The following is an 8,532-nucleotide window of genomic DNA, read 5'->3' on the forward strand; positions in this document are numbered from 1 at the left end:
TCTTGGACCCTTGGATCAAAAGTAATAAACAAAAAAATTGGTACTTTTTAACCTCAACCCTTGATCTAGTATGTAAGGCACAATCCCTAACCTTTGCATTAAAGAAGAAAAGGACAAAAGAGTCCTGAGTTGATCTTTGCCCATGATTTTTTATCTCTTTAATTCTTGACCCTCAAATTTTGTCCTTTTAAATCCCAACCCTTCCTTTTTCCATCTTAAATCCCGACCCTTCATTTTAGGGCTTCTATTCCCTATAAATACCCGAAGTATTACTGTTAAAGGGGTCCTTTTTAAAAGTCTAGAAAGTATGAGGGAAGAGAATAGAGAGTCTTTATAAACATCAGTTTTCTAAAGAATCTCCACTCTCAAAACAACAGTTCTTAGAATCCTCACATTTCACATTGAAAATCTCATTCCAAAAGTACTTTAGCTCCTCAAATCAAAAAGATTGATTTGATAGTTCTGTAGCTCTATTTCCTTTGTAAGCACTAGACATCAGAGCCCACTTCTCCCCATCACTACTAAAGCTCATTGCAGGTAAAAAAAAAAAAAACACTTATGTGGATGTCTACATGTTTTCCTTAAAATGGGTATAGCTAGGTTACATCCAAACACCTTGGGCCCTGTATAAGCTAGAATCTGAACTCTCTTTATCATTTTGCTTTTCTAGCCTTTACAAGGCATATTTTATAGCATGTTATTCTATTGAACTTTTAAGAGAATAAGGTTAAGATTGACAATGGTTGAAATACTTGCTCTGCATATATTACATTTTACATTTTTATTGAAATGTTTTTTTTTTTTTTTTTTTATGTTCTTGTTGGAATATTTTTACTCCTTAAACATTACATTGTCATTTGAAATATTGTTTTTATTTGTCTTGTGAACGCTACTTTAGTTTGATATTGTGAGTATTATCATCCTTCTTTAGAAAGAGTTCGGATAATAAAAGGAGCTCGAAAATAATGGTAAGAGTTCAGATATAAGGGCATGAGGTTGGAAATATAGCTTATGGCATTTTTGTTTATATTGCAAGTCTAAAAGGAATTCGGAAATGGTCCTCATGGTGTTTTATTTTTTTATCTTTAAGCATAAGAGGAGTTCAGAAATAATGCTTATGGAATTGTATTCTTATTTTATTGTTCGAAAATAATAACATGAATTCGGAAATAATGCTGTATTGTTCGATGAAATGGTTAGTTCGACACTTTAATATGTTCCTAGTAATTACTGATGTATTTAAATAATGGTCTTCTTTGAAGGTCAGTAATTTGATATTATGAAGTCTTAAAATGACCTCATAACAGTAATATTTTAAAATACAATCTTTTTTTAAGGTATGGGGTTCGAAAGAGAGTCATTTCCTTGTATCCCTTCCTTTTATGTCTATTCATAAAATAAATAAATTTTCCTTTTTTATCTGAGGGATTCGAGGGAAAGTTTTTCCTTGATCCCATATTAAGTGCTTTATCAAATATGCAATTCTCTTACATCGAGGGAGAGTTCTTCCTTGAATTTGAATTATATTCATTCAAAATGATATAATCTTAGCATGTCCTTAGGTCTAGAGAAAGTCTTTCCTCGGACTTATACTGATTTTTAAATACAACATCCTTATATTTTAGGTTCATGGAAGAATCCTTCTTTGAGCCCCAAAATTTTATATACCTATTATACTTCAGGATTTAAAGGAGAGTCCTCTTTAGAATCTTTAAAATCTTTTCTTATTCTAAATTCTATTTTGTATGTACAAGGGAGAGTTCTTCCTTGAATTTGTTAACCTAAAGTGCCCCTTTATTGCTTCATTAACTAAGATTTTTTGAAAAAAGAAAAAGAAAAAAAAACTTGAAACACAATATAAAATATCTTTAATCAAGTGTATAAATAGAATAATAACCGGTTTATTAGAATATAAAATACTTTTAGGAAGTTGCTTAGAATCCTTTTATAAAACATGTATATAGCTGTGTAGGCTAGAATGGTATTTTATGTAGGCTACCTCTAAACCGATACTCTACAAATCAGCAAGTTATAAATGCATTAATAATTGAATTAATATGGGTAGAGAATAATAATTGATTTTACCGATGATGGGACTTTGACTCATCAATTGAGAGTCCTCATTAATACATAAAACTCTCTAGGCTTTAATCGACACATTCCCTTTTGGATTGAAGTCTCAATCAAAAGGAATGGAAATCGAAACCCATCTTAATTCAATTTTTATCAGTTTTTTTAATATCCACTTCACACACAACATCCTCTATTATTTGGACACTGATGATAAGATTAATAATGAGTAAGCTGAGGATCATACTCACTTGTTGTAAATCTCTGGGAACTAAATGATACCTCTTCCAAATTAGAGTCCTAATTTTTGCGAGGGAGGAATTTAACAAAAATAATAATCAGAGTTAAAATTCACTTTAGGATCATCCCATTTACCTCTGTTCCTGGTTTTACTTTAAATAGTGAGATATTAAGTGTTCCTATAGCAAATGTAGGAACTAAAATTGCAATCTAAACTCCAATAAAATTATCGGCATTAACTTATAAAGAGCACATCCTTAAATCTACCTACCTTCGTCGAGGGACAAAGTAGGGTGCCTAACACCTTCCCCACACGTATAAGAACCCTGGACCCCGAGTCTTTAAAATTAGGAGCGGTAAATACTCTTTTCAAAACCCCGTGATATAAAGAATGGTTTTATTTAATTTTCCTTAAAATTAAAGTGGCGGCTCTTCACTTTCTACTTCAATGAGAATTGCCCAGTGACCGCAAAACCCTTGCGACAGCTTAGCGACTCTACTGGGGAAAAGATAAAAAATTCATAGTCTTAAAGTCCAAAGGTGGATTTAATCATGTGATCTTATAAGATAATGCCAACGATTGTAGAGTTTAACTTATGAAATATTAAGGGTCCTTGTGTTTGAAAGAATTTTGATTATTGTAAATTATTGCTATGATTCTTTTACCCTTACTTATTACTAACTATTCTGTGATTATTGTTTGAATATTTTCTTTTATGGTACAACATTGTTGTTTTGGTTTTCCCTAAAAAGGAAGAAATGGGTATGTCCCTTGACACATTTGATATTTACATAATATTCTCACACACTGAAGCCCTATACCTGGGCTTTCATACCCTTAAGAGGTAGGAGGAAGTCATGTAGTGGTACCCGTGAGTTTTCCCATTAATATTCGTGAAGACTTTCATTTAGATTGGAACTTGTTTCATTTATTGTGATACCCATGGATTTTCTTATTAGTATCATGATAATGAAATGAGGCTCTATTATTTACAGTGAGGATAATTTGGGAACCTTTAAACCTTAGCAAATTAGATCTCAAACTAAATTATCACAATAGTCAAGAGCCATAGCAAACCACCCCTAGGGGGTAGGGCCATCTTATTAGATAGTACTCACCTGGTGTCAGTATTATCCCATTTTTAGGACAAAAGGGACGTGCTTTCTCTTCCTTTACTTTATTTGTCATTTAAGTGCTTTCATGCTTTTTTAAGAAGAAAGAGTAATTTCGAATCGTACTATTTAAGTAGTCTAAACATCGTCCTACTTTGATAGGTGTATAGATATCATTTACCTTAATAGTACGACTCAAAATTACTTAAATCGTGCATGTTTATGCCGTTACATTTTTATGTTCTAATATAATTTTTCTTTTTTTTTTTAAAGATTACGTATCATAAGATATTTGTTTGCAAAGGGTAAGTAAGAATAGTCCCAATGGCATCTTGAAGTCAGCCAGCTGATGAGATCACAAGATGAGAATAGAATATTCAACAATGGCATAGTTTAATCCAAAATTCAGAATTTTTACAAGCTAAAAAGTAGACATTGACGCAGGAGCTCAATCATTAGCTCCATTAAATCATGCTAAGATTGAAGTGAGATCAACCAGTCCTGACAGTTTGCTTAATTGCTGGAAGTTATTCCCTCCAAATATCTAAATATTATTTGAAAAGAAGTATGGGAAAATCGCTTTTTTGTTACGAGTTAAGGTACAAGGTTCTACTCTGAAAGCATTATTGTCTATATGGAATCCCACTTACAGGGTCTTCTCTTTAAACGACATTAATACAACCCTAATAATAGAAGAGTATTAGTCACTATTAGAGATACCTTACATAGTTCAAAATCATATATACCTTTATCTTGATTGCAGATAGACTTAGAAGCGATTTGTCTGTATAGTAAACATATCAGTGGAGGAACCAAAAGCTAAAGAAACTACCAAAGGCAATTTTCACAGATGCTCTTAAACTTATATCAAGAAGATCTTTGACTAGCATATTCAAAATGGAAAGTGGGGGTTTGCTATGCAAACACTTGCTCTGAGTATTCACGGGTTAGTCTTGTTACCCGGGCTCCTAAAAGTGGTAAGTCAAAATGTGGTAAAGCTATTTTTAGCAGTTGAAAAATAGAGCATAAACCCAATCCCTGCCATCATTACTGAGACCTTTCTAACTCTGATCTATTATCGGGAAAAGGATGCAGGCAGCTTAAAGTGCTACAGTGAACTATTGTATCTCTGGATCTTGAGCCATGTTTTCTCATAGGAAACTCAAGGGTTGACATGGTACCCTGATCAGTGATACACTTGAATTGTATAAATATTTTTAAGCACATTTGCATTCTATTTCATAGCATTTAGGTAAGTATTTTCATGCATAATAGTTGATTTCATTAGTTTTCGTAATTTCTATTGTAAAGCCCTTCATTCCATGTTTTCTGCATCATTTTCAGGTGTTTGGGTGAAGCTACAGAAGTATAGGAGTGCAAGAAAAGCTTGAAAGTTGCTGCTAATACAAAGTACACGGGTCATGTAAACCAAGCCCTAGACCCATGTAAATATCTGCTAGAAGAAAGCCAAGAAAATAAATGAGAAACACAAGTACACGGGTCGTATAATGAGACCCGTGTAATCTGCAGGGACCCGTGTAAGTCTCTGCCAAATGTAATCTTGAAGAAATTTATGGGAACAACAGTACACGGCCCGTGTAATCAGACCCGTGTAGTTGGCACAGACCCGTGTAACTTTCTATGCCAAAACAAGACCACGCGATTCTCCTCTAGCAAGTTACACGGCCCTACTTTGCGAGACCCGTGTAGTGACACACAGGCCATGTACTATGCTACAGCCAGTTTTATAACTCGAATTTCCCTCCTATTTTCGGATAAAAATGAGACTCCTAAGGCCCTTTGGACTCAGAGCAACCTAACTCCAGAGCAACCAATATAAATAGAAAAGAAAACATCAAAAGAAGGGTGGAAGGAAAAAAAGAAAAGATGACTGTCGTCGGGAGTGTTGCTGAAGGCTGCTGCTATCGCGCTCTGCATCAGTACCAACAGAAGTTCTCTAGCTGAAGTTCCACAAGATCAAAGCTATAAACTATCTTCGGTTTCTTCGTTTCATCTCCCTTGACAGATTTCTATTGCTTTATTTCTTTACATGGTTTTCTTTTTACTATCTTTACTTTTTTATCATGATGTTTGCTAAACTCACCATGAGTGAGTAGTTTCCTTATTCTGGATTTAAGAGAGTAATGCTTGTAATTATTATTATGAATGAACATTAAGTTTTATTTACTGGATGTGAGATTTGTTTCTTGATTTAATTTCTTGTGATCCTAATGCATGCTATGTGATGGTACCCACTTAGATATGATTGTAGATGTTGATTGAAGGACTGAAAGGTGAAGATTAACATTAGAAAATCAAGATCTTGAACCTAGAAATTCTGACCTAGACATAGGCTGATACCTTTGTGGAATCTAAAAATTGGTCAAAGTTCTTAAAGGGATTTAATTAATTTGATCACTACGAAAGTAGGGTTTGAATTAATTAAAATACACTCTAGATGCCTTGAGAGAGGATTTAGGATAACTTAGGGCTAATTTCCATCAAAGAAAACGAACCTCAATTCAGTAAATAAACGAGATAACATCCCTAATAAGATTCAAGTGTGAAATCCTAACTCCAGGATTGTTCCAAAAATAGATTACTTCATTTTAAGTTTGCTATTCTAGTGTTTAAAGTTAACGAACTTCATTCCCTAAAAATTCGATAGCCTAGACAGTCAAAATTACTGTGTAGATTGGTACTTGCTAAACAAAGGTCCTCATGGGAATAATACTCTACTTATCACTTTATTACTTGTTAGCGATCCGTGCACTTGCGGGGTTGTAAATCCAGGCAAACAAGTTTTTGGCGCCGTTGCCGGGGACTCTTTGGTATTAGTAATATCAAGCGATAGGCAATTTAGCTGATTTAGGCAATTATATTTATTATATAATTTTATTTTACTGGTTATATTCTTCTTCTTTTCTCTCAGGTTCTCAATCTGGTATATGACCAGAACAAGGCCAGAAGAAGAAATATTGGACTGTGATCCAGAGATAGATAGAACTCTGAAAGCCATCAGGAGGGAAAGGAAACATCAAGAGCATGGTCAAGGAGATCCTGAATTTCCAACCATGGGCGATAATAATGATAGACCGAGACTCTTGAGAGATTATGGAGCTCCATCTGTCCAAGGATTTTAGCCCAGTGTCACTAGTCCCACAGTGGAAGCCAACAACTTTGAATTAAAACTAGCATGGCTCTAAATGATTCAACAAACCCAGTTTGCAGGTTCACCTACAGAAGACTCACACTATCACCTCCAGTGCTTTCTTGCCCTATGTGATACATTCAAGATGAATGGAGTGTCTGATCAGGCAATAAGACTCAGAGCATTTCCATTCTCCCTCTGGGACAGAGCAAGGAAGTGGTTACTTTCTCAACCAGCTGGAACATTCACTACTTGGGAGAATCTCTCTCAAGCTTTTCTAACAAGGTATTTTCCACCTGCAAAGACTATAAAACTAAGGCTTGAGCTCAACACCTTCAGACAAAAGGAGGGAGAATCACTCTATGATGCATGGAAAAGATATAAAGAGCTACAAAGAGAATGTCCACACCATGGTATAGAAGATTGGCTATTAGTGCAAAACTTCTATAATGGGTTACTACCTTCTACAAGGAGCACAGTTGATTCAGCTGCAGAAGTTGATCTAATGGAGAAAACAATGCCACAAGCACTTAAACTTCTAGAAAGGGTGGCATACCATAACTATGAGTGGTCAAATGAAAGAGGAAATGAAAGGAAAACTACAGGGGTAGTAGAAGTAGATGCCCTAAGCATGATAAATGCTCAATTTGATCAGCTCACAAGGAAACTTGAAAAGATGCAAGCTAACGCAGTAGGTACAAACAGTCAACCTGAAGATAGCTGTGGAGGAGGATATGTGAGTTAAGAATACAACAATTTCAATGAACCCTCCTCAGAACAGATGAACTATGTGAATAACAGAGGAAACTTCAACCAGAGGCAGTCAAACAATCCATATTCAAATACTTACAACCCTAGATGGAGGAACCACCCAAATTTCTCATGGTCCAATTAGCAGAACCAGCCAATAAACAAGCAATAAGGGTACAAACCACCAGCACCCCCTAGATTTTAGAACAGAGGATAAAACTTTGGACAGCCACCACTACCTCTCTAACACCAATAACCTGAACTGAAAATGGCTATGGAAACCATGATGAAAGGGTTCCTAGCAGCTCAACAATAACAAACTGAATTGATTAAATAGTTGACTTCCAGAGTGGACCAATTTGCTACTCACAATAAGATGCTAAAGAATTAGATTGCTCGGCAAGCAAGCTCTTCAAGTAAGGCTACTGGCAAACTGCCTAGCTAACCAGAAATGAACCCAAGGGAATATTGTAAAGTAGTTACACTAAGGAGTGGGAGAACTCTAGTAAAACCAGAGGTAGAACCAACAGAGAAAACCATAGAAAAATCTAAAGACCAAGCAGAGAAAAATGAGGAAGAAGCTAAGAAAGATCAGGAAGAGGAAGCGAGGAAGACAAAGAAATTACCAGAGCCATACTAGCCTCCCCTACCTTTTCCTCAGAGATTTCAAAAAGCCAAATTGGACAAGCAGTTTGGGAAGTTTTTGGAAGTTTTACAGAAAATTTACATCAACATCCCCTTCACTGAAGCACTTTATCAGATGCCATCCTATGCCAAATTTCTTAAGGAAATTCTGTCAAAGAAAATGAAGCTAGAAGACTATGGAACAGTAGCTCTAATAGAGGAATGTAGTGCCATACTGCAAAACAAACTGCCTCCAAAGTTGAAAGATCCAGGAAGCTTCTCCATACCTTTCCTTATTGGTGACAAGAAAATAGACAAGGCTCTCTGTGATCATGGGGCAAGCATCAGTTTAATGCCTCTATCAATATGCAAAAAGCTGGAGATTGGAGAACTGAAACCCACAACAATCTCATTGCAGTTGGTTGATAGATCTGTTAAATATCTTGTAGGAATACTAGAGAACATTCCTATCAAAGTAGACAAATTCTTCATTCCATTGGACTTTATTGTCCTTGAGATGGAAGAAGATGTTAAAATTCCTATCATTTTAGAAAGACCATTTTTGGCAACTGCCGGAGCTATCA

General features: G+C 35.3%; 1 non-coding gene across 1 annotated transcript; it reads right to left on the reverse strand.

Moving 5' to 3' along the window:
- Nucleotides 1-6,884: 6,884 nt before the first annotated feature.
- LOC131178948 (small nucleolar RNA R71) lies at nucleotides 6,885-6,991 on the reverse strand. Its single transcript, XR_009147955.1, has one exon. It is a non-coding gene; the product is annotated as a small nucleolar RNA R71 (small nucleolar RNA).
- Nucleotides 6,992-8,532: the final 1,541 nt, after the last annotated feature.

Source organism: Hevea brasiliensis, chromosome 3 (assembly GCF_030052815.1).
Source record: "Hevea brasiliensis isolate MT/VB/25A 57/8 chromosome 3, ASM3005281v1, whole genome shotgun sequence".
NCBI classification, from domain to species: Eukaryota; Viridiplantae; Streptophyta; class Magnoliopsida; order Malpighiales; family Euphorbiaceae; genus Hevea; species Hevea brasiliensis.